Here is a 19166-nt window from a genome sequence, read left to right as displayed (position 1 = left end):
TATAGCGGGCCAAATTTTGACCACTCTTGGCTGCTGAAGCAAGGACCGTTGTCACTCATGACAGTGAGTGGAATACCATGCCTGGAGAATGTCTCCTTACAGGCCTTGGTGACGGTCTTGGATGTGAGGTCCGAGAGCTTCACGACTTCTGGGTAGTTGGAAAAATAATCAATGATTAGCACATAATCATGACCATTGGCGTGAAAGAGGTCGATGCCCACCTTGGACCATGGGGAGGTCATGATTTTGTGCTGCTGAAGCGTCTCTTTGGTCTGTGCTGGCTGGAAGCATTGACAGGTCGGACAGTTGAGGACCATTTTTGAGATGTTCTGACTAATCCCAGGCCAGTAGACAGCCTGCCTGGCTCGGCGCCTGCACTTCTCGACACCCAAATGTCCCTCGTGGATTTGCCGGAGCATCAAGCTCTGGAGACTGAATGGAATGACAATGCGGTCCAGCTTGAGGAGGATACCATCAACCACCGTCAGGTCGTCCTTCATATTGAAGAATTGAGGGCACTGCCTTTTTTACCAGCCATTGGTGAGGTGGTGCATGACACGCTGCAGAAGCGGGTCTTTGGCTGTCTTGTCGCGAATGCGGATCACCTTTTCATCCGACGCCGGGAGGTTGCTGGCCCACAGCTGTACCTGTGATTCGATCTGTTGGACGAATGACGGCGGGTCGGCAGGCAAGATTATGGAGCGGGACAAGGCATCCGCAATAATGAGCTCCTTGCCAGGCGTGTACACGAGCTCAAAGTCGTACCTTCTGAGTCTGAGGAGGATGCTCTGCAGCCAGGGCATCATGTCGTTCAGGTCCTTGTGGATAATGTGGACCAGAGGCCTGTGGTCCGTCTCAACGGTGAACATCGGAAGGCCGTAGACATAATCGTGGAACTTGAGAATTCTAGTAAGATGGCCCAGGCATTCCTTTTCAATTTGGGCGTACCGCTGCTCGGTGGGTGTCATCGCCCGTGATGCGTAGGCAACTGTTGCCCAGGATGAGGTGTCATCGCGCTGGAGCAACACCGCGCCGATTGCGTCCTGGCTCGCATCTGTCGAGATTTTTGTTTCCCTGTCAGGGTCAAAGAATGCCGATACAGGTGCAGTGGGGAGCTTGGCATTCAGCTCCAACCACTCTGCTTGATGAGCTGCCTGCCACTCAAAGGCAGTAGACTTTTTCACCAGGTGTCTGAGGGCCGTGGTGTGTGAGGCCAGGTTTGGGATAAACTTGCTCAAAAACTTTACCATGCCTAGGAAGCGCAGCACCTCCTTCTTGTCTTCAGGGGTCTTCATGGCTTTGATGGCCTTGACCTTGTCTGTGTCTGGGCGCACACCCTGCTGAGATATCTGGTCACCCAAGAACTTCAGTGTCGACATGCCAAAGCAGCACTTGGCACTGTTCAGCTTGAGGCCATTGGCATGGACACGGCGGAATACCTGTTGGAGACGAGAGATGTGCTCTTTGGGTGTTGTGGACCAAATGATAACGTCGTCCAAATACACAGGAACCCCTTCAATGCCCTCCATCATCTGCTCCATGATTCTATGGAAGATCTCCGAGGCCGAGACGATGCCGAACGGCATACGATTATAGTAGTACCTGCCAAACGGTGTGTTGAAGGTGCAGAGCCTTCTGCTGGACTCATCCAGCTGGATTTGCCAGAACCCGTGTGACGCATCTAACTTTGCGAAAAACCGGGCGTGTGCCATCTCACTTGTTAGTTCCTCCCGCTTCATGATGGGGTAGTGTTCCCGCATTATATTCTGGTTGAGATCCTTGGGATCAATGCAGATGCGCAGCTCCCCTGAAGGCTTCTTTACACAGACCATCGAGCTGACCCAGTCAGTCGGTTCTGTAACTTTGGAGACGATGCCCTGGTCTTGAAGATCCTTTAACTGCGCCTTCAGGCGCTCCTTCAGTGGAGCCGGGACCCGGCGTGGACCATCAGGCCGTAGCCGGATCTTGTACCGTTATGGCAGCGTGCCCATCCCGTCAAACACATCCGGATACTGAGCGCGGATGTCGACAATGCCGGCTTGAAGATCCACGTTGGGGGAGGTCATTGTGTAGACCCGCTGCACAAGGTTTAGCTGCTTGCATGCATGTACGCTGAGCAGCGAGGCCCTGTCTGGCTTGACGATTTCAAACCTTAGCCTTGCGTGAATGCTCCTGTTGGAGACAAGCAGATGGCAGGATCCCAGTGCTGTGATGGCATTGCCGTTATAGTCCAGGAGCTGGCAGGCTGCTGGAAGGAGCTTGGGTGGCTTCTTGATGCGATTGAAATCTGCCTGTGAAAGGAGATTGGCAGAAGCACCTGTGTCCAGCTGGAACTGGATAGAGCATTGATTTACTTGCATCACCGCACGCCATTCGTCCGCAGAATCCACAGTGAGGGTGGACAGGCTCCGTGATGGTGTCGGTGAGGCATGTTCACGTGTGGTGATGATGCCCACATGGTAGGGGGACTCCAGGCAATCGTCATCTGGATCCGTTATACTGCCAGGATCAGAATCCTGTAAACCTTGCTGGACACTCCGAACGCAGCTGCGTTGGAATTGGGCGTGCTGGCCCTTGACTGGTTGTGCAGACCTGCACAAGGCTGCATAGTGTCCAGGCTTCCCGCAATTTAAACAGCGCCTGCCTCTTGCAGGGCAGTGTTTCTTTAAGTGGGCGGTGCCGCAGTTCGGGCACGTCATGACGTTGTTACGCTCAGTGCGTCGTTGCACATACACTGTGCGGTCGGCAGACGTTCGCACCTGCGCAGTGTGGTGATCGGCCACTTCGTTATCCCATTCGCATCGCGCATGCGTGGGGTTCCGGGAAGAGCGCGCAAAATGGCCGCTTTCATCAAGGCTGAGGCGCTGCACCGGGCGATGGCCTGCACTCTCTCTGCCTCGTGGGAGGCAAGTTTCTCATTTTCAGCTGACTTGTATTGGGAATACCGATTTTTGGGGTGCTCATGTACTGTACACGTTTCAATCGCGACTGACAGGGTCATATGCTTGATTTTTAAAAGCTGCTCTCTCAGAGGATCAGAGTGGACTCCAAAAACGATTTGGTCTCTGATCATGGAGTCAGCAATATCACCAAAGTTGCAGGACAGCGCTAGTAGACGGAGATTAGTTAGGAAGTTGAAAGATTAATCTTTACCTTGTAAGCGTTGTTTGAATATATAGCACTCAAAGATTTCATTGGTGTCCACTTCACAATGACTATCAAACTTGTCCAGGATGGTCTGAAACTTTGTCTTGTCCTGGCCTTCGGTGAAGTTAAACGAGTTGAAGAGTTGGATGGCTTGATCCCCCACTGTTGAGAGGAGAAGCGCGATCGTTCTTGTATCAAACGCACCCTCGAGGCCTGAGGCTTCGATGCACAGCAGAAATCTTTGCTTGAAAGTCCACCAGTTGGCACTGAGATTGCCGGAGGTCCGCAGCTGTTGAGGAGCCTGGGTCTTCTCCATGGTGCCGGGATACATTTGCTGGTCGTCATGGAACAGATTGAGGTAAACCACCTCGGGATAGCAGTTTTCTGGTACCATGTCGTGTTAAGCACACTGAGATAACACGGGCTGCAACTGGATGCAGCTATAACTGAAATATACTCCAGACCTTGAAGTTAGTTCAATTTGATTTATAGAACCTGTCACACAGTTAGCACAGTTCTCTGTGAGTTCGACTCTCTGCTAACCTAAGTGTGATTACTCTGTCTGACTGAACCAAACTAGCTCTTAGCCACGTGCTGTAGGTGTTATGTGATATATACACCGGACTCACTCTGTAGATGTCCCTAGTGGAAAGAGGCGGTGTGTGAGTGCCTCGTGCCTTTTATAGTGGGAAACCACCCCCAAGTGTTCTGCCTGCTGATTGGTTATGTCCTGTTCTCTGTGTTCATTAGCTGCCTGTCTGTATCTCGTTATGTCCATGTCTGTATATCATGATAACCTCCAACCCAGTAAACATTCCCTCCTCTCTTCCTGCATACCTGAGGCTTTGGAAAAAGGGCAGAAATGTGCAAGAACCATATGGAAGCACTGGAGACATCCGGATGAAATGGGAGACAGAGTGAGAGAGAATCGATGAAACAATTAACCACACCGAATGACACAGAAACCATAGAAAATGATTGGTGGCAGTCGGGTAGAGTAAGGGAAAGTAGAAAAAGCACAGAAAAAAAGAAACAGAGAGTAACATCAGGGGATTAGTGGATGGGAAATATACAATTACAGAAGGAGTGAATCATGTTAGATTATATATTGCATGGTAAGTTTTTGTTATTGGAACTCCCGCTGAACAATACCAGAAGATGCATTGTTTCTATTTCTCTGTTATCCAATTGCACAAGAACTCGACACGACCGAGCAATTCATATCTCATAAAATTAAACAGAAAATCTAAAGAGCGCGATCTTCCGGCCACGCTGCGCCACAAAACCATCTTGCCGCATGGTGCAGCGTGGCCGGTGAAAGCTGGGAGACCCCATTCCCTGGGTCTAACCGGCCCACAAGCCTCACGAGATTCAACTAAATTTCACGAGAGGTTGCAAGGGGAATCCCACCCACAATAGTCGCGATCAGTTTTTGGCAAATCTCCATATTAGAGCGAGGCAGTAGGCCTTACTCTAATGTGCAGATTCCCAAGGTACCTGAGGCTTTGGGATTCAATCCCTTTGCCTCGGGGACCTCGGGTGAGCGCCGTTTGATATAGGTTCCCATTTGACGGAATGGCACTCGTGTGGGTCTCGAAAGGGTGCGGAGGCCCCCAGCTGCATGCCCTTTGGGCAGGGTGGAGTCCAGGCACTGCTGGTGCCACCTGGGTACCCTGGCGCTGCCATCCTGGTACTCTGGTAGTGCCACCTGGGTACCTGGCACTGCCAAGGTGCCCTGGTAGCACTGCCAGCTGGCAGGGGCACTGCCAGGGTGCCAGGTTGGTATTATTTGCACGCATGTGATTGGGCTGAGGTTGCCTGCCATAGGTGTTGGGAGGTGCATGGGTGGCCGGGGAACCCTCCTATGTTGTGTTTGGGCATAGGGAGAGGTCGCAGATTTTTTTTGTGGGCCTCGGAGATTGGGACGCTATTTAAAAATGGCACCCCGATCTCTCACTACATCGGGTAGTTTCGACGAGTGGAGCTCCCCATTGTAAAAAACGGGGCTATGTGCAGCCTTGGCTGCGTGTTCCCTATTTAGGCCCCTCATTCAAAGTGAGTCGCATTGAATAGGCATGAGTTTCTCGGCACTGCAAGTGCCAGGAAACACACGGCTAAACGTGCTCGCTCGGGAACTTTGTTCCCTTTTGGAAAGATCGCGCCCCCAGTCTCTGCCATTCCTTTGCACACAAGGTTGAACAGGGGTAGCATTCAGATACTCTGCACAATGGAGCAGAGAGTTTTTCCTCAGAATTGCACATCACAGACCTCACACCAGGTAAGTGGTCAGGACTTCCACCAGGGAGGAAACGTTGAAAAGCACCGTTGTCAGCTGGCAAAAACCTTTTTGCTTCTTGAAGGGATGCCAGTTGGTAATAGATGGGAGTGGCCGAAATGAAGTTTACGCAGCTTAACAGTCATACAAACATCTGGAGACTTGTTGCAGGTACCTGGCTTCTTGATTCCTCAGTCAATAAAAGATGCAATGAATTACATTAGCCATCTGAGGTCATATACACCTTGACTAAATGTCACATTTTATGTTAAAAAAAATGATTTCCTCCATTGTGCTTAACTGGTGAAGCAGAGCAGATTATTTTATTATTGAAGCAGGAAAGTATACATTGCTTATTGGAGGTGCATGGCTGTGAATGTGATTTGTCCATTATATGTATTGAATGGATTAGGTATTTGTTTATAAATTTGTACAGTATGATATATGAATCATTTCCTCACTTGTGTTTCTTGCCATCTATGAAACAACACATTATGGTAACACAATATTCACAAAGCCTGGTGTGTTGCTTTCTATGTGGGTCAGTGAAGGGTCTGGAGAAGTAGCTTCAGTTGCAAATTGTCATCAATAGACGGACACTTGACGTAATTATTTAGAGTGTGAGGTACCGAAGGCTAACATGGCTTTCCGATATCACCTCAGCCTATCAACTCCTGTTTTAGCAACTCGGTTGAAAAAAAAGTCTAAGGCTTGATAGTAGAACTCATTCAGACGTCTGTCAATCACTGTGTTCACAATTTCTTCAAACATTTTCAGTGTTAATAGTGATTCACATAGAGTATAATTATGCCAGAAAGAAAGAGCTTGTATTTCAAATCTCTCCATGACCTCACCCCTCCCTAACTCTGTAATCTCCTCCAGTTCAATAACCTCCAAGGTATCTACAATCATCTAATTCTGGGCCTTGTTATATTACCTTGTGTAATATATGTTACTCATTTGCTTCTTACCAAGATGATCTTAAATTCGATGTTGATTAACACTCGTAGTCTTCCAATTAAAGCAAATAATTTGAGTAACTTCAACAAATAAATTGTCAGTTTGTTCACTCTCCAATACTTATACTAGATATTAAATGAACAAGATTGAATAAGAATAAACTATGATTAACTACACCTGCACTCTAAGCTATCTCTCTTTACCTCTGGTCACTAGTCACAATACACACGAAGAGGCGGGAACTCTGATTGAGTCTGTCTTTTATACCACTTTCTAGTGCTGCCCTCTAGTGATCACTTAGCTGTTATGTCAATCCATTAACCCCTTGTATACATACAGATATGCAGATCACTACAGGCCTCATGAGCATCTCTGATTTTAACTGCGCCACCATTAGTGGCCAAGCATAAACTGCTGAAGTCCCAAGCTCTGTAATTCCCTCCCTAAACCTCTCTGCTGCTGTACTTCACTTTCCTCTTTCAACATGGTCCTTAAAACCTACCAGCTCTGAAGAACTTGTACTTGAAATGTTAACTCTGTTTCCCTCTCCACAACGCTGCCTGAGTTTTCCCAGGGTTTTCTGTTTTTATCCGAGAATCCATAATATTTTTCTTTTACTTATAACCTGTCTCTTGGCCAAGTCTGCCCTAATATTGCCTTATGTGGGCCCGTGTCAAGCTTTGCTTCATAACGCTCCTGTGAATAGACTTGGGACAATTGATTATGTCAGTGGTGCTGTACACAAGTTGTTCTTGTGTTTATATTGCACTTTTCAATCCGCCAGGGTGCCCCAAAGTGCTTTGCCGCCAATGAAGGACTTTTGAAGTACACTCACTGTTGTCATGTTGAGTGCAAACTATTCAATGGAGACATGCGGATGCCCAAAATAGCTGCTGTGCTTAACATGCTGTAACCAGCCACTTTGTAATTGTCAATTATAGTGATGGTGGCATTTGCCTAGTTTAAACAATTGCCCAAGTTAAATGTGGGAGCTTTAAGTGGTGGAGACTATGTCACCATATACAGTGTGATTGTGGAATTGTGGCACTGGTACCTCCTTTTGAGCAGTGTGAATTGAAAACACACAGCTATACTGTACTGTGTGCATTCAGGGAAGCCTAAACTCCCATTGTGCATACTGGACTGCATTTTGTTTCGTTGGTCTCCATTTACTCATGGATTTTCTAATGTTAAGAGAAGGGCTGGTGTAGTAAGTAAGCTGGTTTAGAAAGGTTGTAATTTGTAGATTGTTGAGCATTACAAATGGACCCATTCATATCTAAATTGAAAACACAGGGTTTGCTAGTTGGAGATAAACTGTAACCTATGCAAAGTCATCTCTTCACAGTGGGTGTCACACGTGATGCAAATGCCAACTGGCATTAACTCGACTCCCAATTGTACTGTTCATCTCGTACCATTGTTAACTGAAACCTACTTTTCAATGATACAAGAAATCAAGGAAAATCCCAAGCTCCTGGATTAGCCATTCCTTATTTTAAAGTTGTCAGCCCAAAAGTTGGAATGTTGGAAGAAATTTTATGAAAATGATCAAATTAGTAAAACGCCCAGAGATGCTTCGATCTTCACACCAGACGGTACAAAAAACATTCCAATAATAGCTGTAAATTAGGAGGTGGAAGGGAGTGAGGGTCTTGGGAATCAGTAGGGAGGTACTGAGCAAATTGATGGAGTTGCTGACAGGTTTCCGGGTCCAGATGGACTTTATCCTAGAGGTGGAATGCAACCACAAGTGGTGGGTTGCTTGTTGAGATCATCAGAAGATCATTGATCAGAGGCCAACTGGAATTTACACTGGGCCTCTGGGCTTCCCATGGCACGGGGAGCATGGCAGCTGCCAGGAGGTGGCCTCCCAGTGGCAAACCAGACTGACTTTGAGAATCCTGACCCCTGCTGCCTACGTGGTCATCGCTGCAGCTGCAGGCTGCTCTGTGGAAGGGCTTGTACTCAGCCATGCTGGTCTGGAAACTATGGCTATTGTTTAGCTAAAAGTTTTAAAAGTGCTGAGACGGTTCCCCCCTCTGTTCCTGTCCTCACATTGGGGCAAATATTCTGCCCAGGTCCCAACCGGCAATATCCTTGTCCTTGAAAGAGCAGAGATTGGGCATTCTCAAAGAAGGGAGTTCCTGCTGCCCCTACCAAAAATGGGACCTGCCGCTTGCCGAAGTCTGGAACTGTTAGTCATGAAGTTCAGTCACCACATAGGCCTTATAGTTGAATGGGTCGAAGTGAACCTGCTTTGGATCCCCAAAGACGAGGGGTTTTCTTTTGTCATCCACCCCACCCCATCTGAGAGGACAGATTTAACATTATGTAAGTACACCATTCCCTCACTACTCCACCCGGATTAAATACTCAAGTTCAGTTCTATAGAAGAGCCATATTGGACTCAAATCATAACTCTGTTTATCCCTCCACACATGCTGCCAGACCTGCTGAGTCGTTTCCGCATCCACTGCTTTTAATTCAGATTTCTAGCATCTGCAGTGTTTTGCTTTTATTTAAGTGCTGGGATTTTTGAAAGAGAGACAAGAGTTATCTTAGTAAACTAAGGCTGATGCTTAAATTCACCTCACCAAGGCCTATTTCTTGTACACAATGAATAGTTCTATTACGACAGGTTAAAAATGCTGCTGGCAAAGTGCATGTGCAAAATAGACTTAAGAATTGTAATAAGTAACCTAATTTATTTATTTAATTGAGCTAATCAAAATGACTCCTCCACTTAGCCACATATCCTTATCAGTGCACAATTCATCTTCTAACATGTCACTCAGATGGTTTATGTTCGTGTTTGAATGTTAATAGTGAATGTTGGCAGTGTATTCAGCCGCAGGGAGAGGTTAGCTCAGCAACTGATTACTCTCCCATACACACACGTATGCAAACACACTTTCACACACAAAAAAATATTCACAGCACACCCAATAGCAGACATATACATCACCTCAAATAGACAGTTACACGGTCAGACAGACAGGGCATGATCTAACGGAAAAGTTTCTAAGTGTGGTAGCGAGCCGCAATTACCGGGTACATCCTGACGGCCAACCAGGCGAGACCGGCACTGGTATCTAACGTCAATTAGGACCGGTAATGATGCCCCATGTGTTTCACGGTGGAAATGTCTGTCTTGCCAGCTGATTCGCATGGACCGTGCCCGGCAGCTCCCTGTTAACCAGGGGGAGCACCTCGTAAACTGATTCTGCAGGGCAAACTCGAGACAGCATGCAGCCATGCCGCCGTGCAGACTTGCTCCACAATGCAGAGATGTGGACTTGCCCAGACTGTTGGATGCAGTGGAGTCCAGTTGGGACACCCTGGGCAGGATTCTCTGATCCTGAGGCTAAGTGTTGACGCCGTCATAAACGCTGTCGTGTTTTACGACGGCGTCAACAGGCCCCCAGGATCAGCGATCCTGCACCCTACAGGGGGCCAGCACGGCACTGGAGAGACTCACGCAGCTCCAGCTGCCGATACCAGTGTCAAACGGGTGCTGCGGGTCTGCGCATGTACGCTACGGCCGCCGCGAATTCGCGCATGTGCGTTACGACTGGCGCGAAATTAAATTTTGTTGAGGTAGTGCTTCATAATTTCTAATATATAGGAAATGCTTTTAGTTTAAGACCTGTCTTTTTGGGGATGGTGAAGCGGGTAGCTTCCAAAATACAGCAATTAATTTTAGTTATTCAAATGTTTTGCCTCATGTTTGTGCCAGTAGATTATTACACTCCCCTTGAATAGTCGAGAGCCTTTTGCCCACCCAGCCAGTCATAATTTTATAAGTAACAATATCTAGAGCCAGATTTGTGTGGCGTCCGAAGGCATTCAAAAATGTCAGGTGTTTGGGATTTCCTCCCTCAGTTCCGGGCACTGGCTATTTTTGCTGGCACAGGATAACGATGCACTCCCGACTTGTTGGCTCTACAGAGGGGTTGGCATCTCCTCGAAACCACGATTTTTACGGAGTCGGGCCAACTTTACCATGCTCTCTGGTTCATGGCCCCTCAGAGGAATCTAGTTTTGGGAGCCCTTTGAAAGGGAAGTCCAAAAGTCCTTGCCCATGCACCCCCCTCAGCCATTTCCCATGACCTCTTTATTCTCCATGGCAATTAAATGCCAACTCATTCACCCTAGTCACTCCCCAAGGCTCTCCCTATTTTCCATGTCAACTCAATGCCCCTGGTATGCACATACAATCAATGATCCATATGATAACAATGGTGAGTGTGTGGAACAAATACCCATTCAGAAATGTTCCTTGAAAAAAACTGCTGTTCCTAAAACCCGATAAAGTAACAATTGGACAGACCATTAAAGTTTCAACAATAGAGACTTCAAACATTTCATACCTCTCAATCGTGTCGAAACAAATATTGACAAAAGAGATCACAGAAGGAGCAAGTTATTATAACCACTTAAAGATGTCAATCAAGCAATTAACTTCAGTTACCGAAACAGATTCCTTACTCAGCTAATGCATTTATTGATCGGGTTGTCAGCCAAGCATGCATAGGAGGATCAGTGAATGGGAGGGAGGTGGCAAACACAAGCGAGTTGGTGAGCAGCAGGTTTGGCAGGCAGGAGTGAGGTGTAGATCAGGAGAGCAATGGCAAATGAAAGAGGTGGCGAGTAGGAGCATGGCAGTGAGCAGGAGGGAAGGAAATGGTGAGCTGGGGCAGCAGCATGCGGGAGAGAGGCAGGCGAGTAGGAAATGGTGAGCAGGATGGAGCGAGCAAGCGGGAGAAGCAGCGAGCAGGAGAGAGAGAAGCGATGAGCGGGATGGAGTAGGTGAGCAGGAGAGACAGCAGGCAGGAGAGAGGCAGATGGGAGGGCAGCGGCGAGTGGGAGAGAGGTGGCGAGGGGGAGTGTGGCAGGTGGAGGGAGGCAGCGAGTGGGAGAGAAGCAGCAAGGGGGCGAGATGTGATGATGGGAAGAGAGGTGAGCAGGTGGTGGGTGGCAAGTGGGAACGAGGTGGGCAGCGGCAAACGAGAGGTGAACGGGAAGTGGGAAGCAAGTGGGAACGAGATGGGCAGTGGCAAACGACGGGTAAGTAGAAAGAGTTAATAGGTTATTAAAAGATTGTAAGAGGGATTTTGGGCCAGTTAGGTTCAAGGCACCCAGTAGATTTTTAGTGCAAAAATGACAGGTCAAGAATGCCCTTCTTACATGTTTTCTTTAGGGAAAGTGGTTTTCGTTTTGCATGTTTTTGTTCAGCATGCCATTCTTTCAGAACAGGATTGATTCAGGATGCTGAGGACCCGGGTTCGATCCCAGCCCCGGGTCACTGTCCGTGTGGAGTTTGCACATTCTCCACGTGTCTGCCTGGGTCTCACCCACACAACCCAAAGATGTGCAGGGTAGGTGGATTGGTCATGCTAAATTGCCCCTTAATTGGATTTTTTTTTTTTAATTTAAAAAAAGGATTGATTCAGGATGGATGGCTGAAAAGTAATGAATTGAATAAGAGCGAGATTATAAATAATTAGCGTAACTATCATAAATATTTTCATTCATTACCAGAAGTTGAAAACAAACACCACCATCAAAGGAGACAAAGGTGTAGGAGAAAAGTTATGCTCAATGTGTATTGAACCTTATTTAGATCACACATGGTGTACTGTATACAGTCACCAATGTCTTTGTCTTGGCAGCAGCTGGGTGCGCCAAGACACTGGGCCACTGCCTTCCTGTGAACTAATTTATCCTGTCATCTGAACCTCAGGATTGAATGATAGCCTTTATTGTCCTTCCGTGCCTGCTTTTTATTCTTAATACCACACACTATTGTGTTAATAAGGTGAATATTATACTAACAGTTCGAAGCAGGGTTGAAATTACATCAATCAAAGACTGTGAGGTGCTATTATAGTCATGTTGCTCCAGAATAGCACAGCATCCATAACCAGTATTAAAATAAGTATTGAATATTTGTAAGTCTAGCTTTAAATAGATGCTGGCCACTTTAACTTTACTTTATAGTGATTCTGACTCAGTGCTTTGTCTGGTTTCACATTAAGAATGAAAGGAGAAATGAAGCATAACCCAAATTTTACATGGGATCTTGAATTCTATTTTTTTGTGCTGATGCTGGGGAGAGAATGGTGCAGCGGCTCCGACTAAAGCTCCAGGGCCATGGGTTCAAATCTCACCACTGCACCTGGCAGAATTTAAATTCAGTTAATGAAATCTGGAATTAGAAGTTAGTCTAAATAATCGTCAATTGTTATAAATACCCATCTGGTTCTTTATTCTGGTTTAATATTCTTTAGGTGCCTGAAGGGATGATAGAGGTGGAAATCCCCACAACATTTAAGAAGCATTTAGCTGAACACCAGGCAAGGCAACAGAACAAGTGCTGGAAAATGGGATCAGAATAGGAAGGCGGCTGGGGCGGGCACGAGCAAATAAAACAAAATAGAACAAGACCCAAAGGTAACACCTCAAACAAAGGGGGAGGGGGAGGAATCAACTCTCTCTGATTGTTTTATTCCGAATGTCAGCGCCAGAATTAAATATTTATTTGATTACATATATATAAAAAAAAACGTTGTCTATCCCAGTGTTACATTTTTTGCGATTGGTGTCGATGAAATTGCAGCAGCTTTGTCATTAGGATGGCGTTTGAGAGGATTCTCGATGGGGAGCAGAAAGCCGACCCTGTAACAGGGATAACCTGAATCCTACGTTGGGTTTGCACTGGGAGATTGCCGAAAGCTCCAGTCCTTACGCCAAACAGATATAATTCATGTAAACTTTCAATGATGAATATTATTGGATTGAATTAAGAATTTAAATCGAGTTTAAAAAAATAAGCTACACTTGCTATTTCAAATTAAATACAATCACAAAACTTCTGAGTAAACCCTTTCAAAGATCCATTTGTGAGTTTAAATTAAGTCAGTCGGTGCATTTCCGTGTTTTCAGGTCCAGACGCCAGATCCTCTGTTTTCTCCCGGTAAAATCTGCCCAGCAAAAAAAAAATCCATCCTTCGGTGGGAGACTCAGAACAGTTCAGCAGCATCACAATGTGTTTGGCCTCGTGTATGTGTGTGTGAGAGATTCCCAATCACCTCTTGAGTCCCGGCTCTCCACCAAGTGCAACATTCATCCCACCAACACAAATGTATCCGGAGCCTTCCCCACTTTCCCATGTGGACAGGTCGCATCAGGATCCATTCGAGTCCCCCAAAGCCCTCTCTCTCCCTCCCGGGTGAAACGTGTCATCTTCAAGGTGAACTCCATCTCTGTTGGGAGGGAAATTAAACGATTAATAAAAGTGCCCTATGCTTAATGTCAGGTTTATCCAGGTTTTTTGTGTGTGTGGGGCTGCCCCCTGCCCAGAATCAGGCATGCTGCAATGTTTCCCTTGCCGACCTACCTGTGTCTTTAGCAGGGGGGTGTTTAAGTTCACCGCCCGGGCTCCCCTGCTCAGGCACTCCGCATACCCAGGAGTTTCCTTTCCGAGACCTCGATGTTGACCGTGTACCAGAACGTCCACCACACCAGACTCAGGGCGATTACAATGGACCCGGTGTAGATGAAGAAATCCCAGTATGCCAGGGAGCTGAAAATACCGACCAGCAGCAGGATGACACCCACCACATCAAAGATCACAGCGAGGAGGAAAAGCACCCCACAGCGGCCGATAACCCTGGCAGCAGATCCCAGCATTGATGTGAGAGAGTGTGTGTGTGTGTGTCTGAGCTGGCAACAAGCTGAGACTCGGAGCACCCACTCAGGTGTGTTCCTCCTTCCACACCTGCACACGTCTAAAAGGGCAAAGGGGGGGAGGAGAGTATTTTACATACTGGCCATGGAGAGGCGCCGGGATCTCCGGGGGATCCCCGTTCGGCAGCGAGGCGAGGCAGAAAAGCAAATAAGAGACCGAGTGAGAAGTTTAAAACTCATTCCAGACCGCTCCATTCAGGGGCTGAGCGATGAACATGAATCAAGTGCAGCCACCTCACTGTCAATTAGTTCTCCTGTTCCATCCCATGTCATAGGCACAAGTGTAATGTGTGTAACTGTAATAACTGAGTGATGATTTCACTGTATTCAGTGTAACACATGTAACTGATAGCTGAGCAATCATTTCATTGTATTCAGTGTAATGCATGTAAATGCAATAGCTGAGCGATTATTTCACTGTATCGAGTGTAATGTGTATAACTGTAATAGCTGAGCAATTATTTCACTGTATTCAGTGTAACTCCCGTACCAGCCTCCCCGAACAGGCGCCGGAATGTGGCGACTAGGGTTTTTTCACAGTAACTTCGTTTGAAGCCTACTTGCAACAATAAGCAATTTTCATTTTCATTTCATTCAACTCATGTAACTGATAGCTGAGCAATCATTTCACTGTATTCAGTGTAATGTGTCTAACTGTAATAGCTGAGCAATCATTTCACTGTATTCTGTGTAATGCGTGTAAATGCAATAGCTGAGCAATTATTTCACTGTATTCAGTGTATTTGATGTAATGTGCGTAACACATGTAAATGTCTGAGCACACCCATTCGGCCCATCGAGTCTGCACCCACCTCTGAAAGAGCACTTTACCTAAGCCCACTCCTTTCACCCTATCCCCATAAGTCCGCACATTGGTCATGGCCAATCCACCTAACCTGCACATCTTTGGACTGTGGGAGGAAACCGGAGCACCCAAAGAAACACCATGCAGACACGGGGAGAACATGCAAACTCCACACAGACAGTCACCCGAGGTCGGAATCAAACCCAGGTCCTTGGCGCTGTGTGGCAGCAGTACTAACTACTAACCACTGTGCCACTGTGCTGTCCTGTATGCAGTGTCATGTGTGTAACGTAATATCTGAATTATTATTTTGGTTTATTCAGTGTAATGTGTGTGTGGTGGTATGCATTAGGGGTATTACGGTACCCTGTGATGCCGAGAGGCTATTGGTGGATAGACGCCGGGTCCCGATTGGATCAGCCGCCTACTGGCTCCACCCAGTAAGGCGGAGTATAAGAGCCCGGGTTCTCCCAGCAGCCGCATTCTGTAATTGTGCTGCTGGGGAACAAGTCTGCGTAATAAAGCCATCGATTGACTCCTTCACATCTCGTCTCGTGAGTGATTGATTATGCTACAGTGTGTAACTGTAATGTCTGAGCAATTATTTTGATGTATTCGGTGTATCTCTGAACATTCTCCCACAGGTTCACCTTTAACTCCTTTAGAGTATCCTCAACAACTGTCGGCCACCTCCCGCCCAGCCTTTGCTTTCCAAGTCTCTCTTTCAATGCGTGGACCAGTAAACGTTTCCAGCCTCCTTCATCCTTCTACTATCACCACCACCGCACCCCCCCCCCCCCCCCCCGCACCCCCCATCGCCCCGTCGGATAATCTTTCCATTACTGTCCCTCAATCACTCCCATCACCAGGACCCCTCCCCCCGCCGCTAGAAATACAATCACTGCCCCTCTGTTATTTTTTCCACAGAATGTATGGTCACTCACTGCCCTACCTAACCTTATCATGGAGGATCGAATAATACTGAGGGAATAGGTGACTGAGCAGTGCTTACTTGGATGAGTGACTGCCTGTTGTTTTAAAGGATTGTCACCTATTTTGACTGTCCATCCCTTAAGCGATGCCTTTTGTCCCTTATTTGAAGGACAGCCTATGGGACACTGAACCTGGGAGTCTACTCTTAACTTTCTTTGTGATCATGGGCACTGTGTCCATTGTCCGGCAAGGGGAGAATGGACAAAAGAGCTGGATGCAAGAGATGGGGTGAGAGTGACTGCCCTTAACATTAAAGCAGCATTTGATTGAGTATGGCTTCAAGGAGCCCTAGCTAAACCGGAGTCAATGAGAATCAGGGGAATACTCTGCTTGTCGGAAGGATACTTGGCACAATGGAAGCTGGTTGTGGTGACTAGAAGTCAATCATCTCAGCTTCAGGACATCACTGTAGGTGTTCCTCAGAGTAGTGTCTTAGGCCGAACCATCTTTAGCTGTTTCATTAATAACCTTCCTTCCATCATAGGTCAGAAGTAAGGATGTTGGGAGATGACTGCTCAATGTTCAGCACCATTCGTGACTCCTGAGACACAGAAGCAGTTTAGGTCCAAATGCAGCAAGAACGGGATAATAACATTGCTTGAGTGGACAATGCAAGTAATATTCACACCACACAATGACCATCTCCAACAAGAGAGGATCTAACCATTGCCCCCTGACATTCAATGGCATTACCATCACTGAACTTCACACAATCAACATCCTGGGAGTTACCGTTGACCGGAAACAGAACTGGACTAGCCATATTAATGCTGTGGCTACAAGAGCAGGTCAAAGGCTAGGAATCCTGCAGTGATTAACACCGCTCCTGACCCCCCAATGCCTGTCCACCATCTACAGGGCACAAATCAGGAGTGAGATGGAATACTTTTCACTTGCCTGATGAATGAAGCTCCAACACTAAAGAAACTTGACACCATCCAAGACAAAGCAAGCCACTTGATTGCTACCCCTTCCACAAACATTTATTCCCTCCACCACCGACGCACAGTAGCAGCCACGTGTACCATCTAAAATAGGCACTGCAGGAACTCACCAAGGCTCCTTAGGCAGCAACTTCCAAACCCACAACCACTACCATCTAGAAGGACAGTAGCAGCCATGTGTACCATCTAAAAGAGGCACTGCAGAAACTCACCAAGGCTCCTGAGGCAACAACTTCCAAATCCACGACCACTACCATCTAGAAGGGCAGCAGATATCTGGGAACACCACTGTCATAATATGCACTCATGCACATAATGAGGTAAAGACAGGCAGTGACAGACACCCAGGTTAGCCAATCAACACACAGGACAGAACACAATCAATCACCAGACAGAACACTAGAAGGGGGCTTCCTACTATAAAACACACAAAGCATCAGCACTCCGCCTCTTTCCACTGGTGACAACTATAGTGACAGTCAGGGTGTATATATCATTTAGCACATTCTACACGTTGCTCAGAGCTAGTCTGGTCTAGTTAGTTAGAGTTAGCACACTTAGATTAGTAGAGTGTCAACCCACAGAAAGCTGTGTGCATTGTTACAGAAGTTCAATAAATCGTATTGAACCAACGTCTAAGTTTGGTGTCTGCTTTCCAGTACAACTGCATCCAGTTGCAGTCCGTGTTACCCTAGGGTGAATAACACGACATGATACCAGGAGTCTACTTCATCCATGTAATTTACCTTGAATAATTCAGTGACGACCAGCAAGTGCCTTCCAGCGGCATGGAGAAGATCCAGGCCCCACCACAGCTCCGGATTTCCGGAAATCTTGGCGCTAACTGGCGGGTCTTCAAGCAGAAATTCAGTCTCTACATTGAGGCCTCGGGCCTCGAGGATGCATCCAATGCCAGAAAGATCGCGCTGCTCCTATCGACTGCGGGGGACCAAGCCAGATAAATCTTCAACTCACTCACTTTTGCCGACGGCGATAACAAGACCAAATTCAACGCCGTTTTACCCAAATTCGACAGTCACTGTGAAGTTGAAACGAACGAGAGCTTTGAGCGCTATGTCTTCCAGCAACGCCTTCAGGGTAAGGATGAACCTTTCCAATCCTTTATAACTCATCTCTGTATATTAGCACAGTCCTTCAATTATGGTACAACCGCTGATTTGGGGTCCACTCCGACGCCCTGCTCCTAAAAATAAAAAACATGACCCTGACAGTCGCAATCGAGACGTGTAAAGTGCAAGAACAGGCAAAAGTCGCTACTCCCATCTAAAATTGGCAGAACAGGACCAACTTACCTCCCACGAGGCAGAGAGTGTACAGACCATCGCCCGGATGCGGCGCCTTAGTATCGATGAAGGTGGCCATTTTGCGCGCTTTTCCTGGGGTCCCACGCATGCGCACCACGGACGGGAGAATGAAGCAGCCGAAGACCACACTGCGCAGGTGCGAACGGCGGCTGACCGCACTGCGCATGTGCGATGACGCACAGACCGTCACAACGTCAACGTCATGATGTGCCCGAACTGCGGCACCACTCACTTAAAGCGGCAATGCCCTGCAAGAGGCAGGCGATGATTAAATTGTGGGACATTATGCAGCCTTGTGCAGGTCTGCACCACGGTTGTGGGCCAGCAATCCCATTTCCAACGCAAACGCATTCGATGTGTGCAGCAAGGGTTGCTGGATTCTGATCCTGGTAGCACCACGGATCCAGAGGACGACTGCCTGGAGTCCCCATATTGTGTGGGCATCATTACTATGTGTGGCAAGGCCTCCTCAAATTCAACAACACGCCTATCTATCCTCAACGTGGATTCTGCGGACGAATGGCGTGCTGTCATACACGTTAACCAATGCAGCATTCCGTTCAAGCTGGACTCCGGTGCTTCAGCCAATCTCATATCTCAAGCAGATCTTGATCGCATCAAAAGGCATCAAAAATTATTCTGCCGGACTGCCAGCTTCTTGATTTTAATGGCAATGCCATTACTGCGTTAGGGACTTGTCATCTACATGTCTCCAACAAGGCCATCAAAGCCACACTGCGATTCAAAATCGTCAAGCCTGACAAGGCTTCCCTGCTTGGTGCCCATGCATGCAAGTTTCTCAATCTCGTGCAGCGAGTACATGACATGTCCTCTGCCAATGTGAATCATCAGGCTGACATTGACAAAATCCTGTCACAATACCTGGATGTGTTCTGTGGGATGGATACGCTGCCGTACTGCTACTAAATCTTACTCAGGTCTGATGCCACGCCTGTGATCCATGC

The 19166-nt window shown here is 47.3% G+C and overlaps 1 long non-coding RNA gene across 1 annotated transcript; it reads right to left on the bottom strand.

The window, feature by feature from the left end:
- Nucleotides 1–5718: 5718 nt before the first annotated feature.
- On the bottom strand, nt 5719–14576 carry LOC140395409 (uncharacterized). The gene is made up of 2 exons (XR_011936181.1): nt 13785–14576; nt 5719–13650 (listed from the first exon to the last, which is right to left on the bottom strand). It is a non-coding gene; the product is annotated as an uncharacterized lncRNA (long non-coding RNA).
- Between the last annotated feature and the right edge of the window lie 4590 nt (nt 14577–19166).

The sequence above is a fragment of the Scyliorhinus torazame genome, chromosome 18 (genome assembly GCF_047496885.1).
Source record: "Scyliorhinus torazame isolate Kashiwa2021f chromosome 18, sScyTor2.1, whole genome shotgun sequence".
Lineage (NCBI taxonomy): Eukaryota > Metazoa > Chordata > Chondrichthyes > Carcharhiniformes > Scyliorhinidae > Scyliorhinus > Scyliorhinus torazame.
This window is presented reverse-complemented; position numbering and strand designations above follow the sequence as displayed.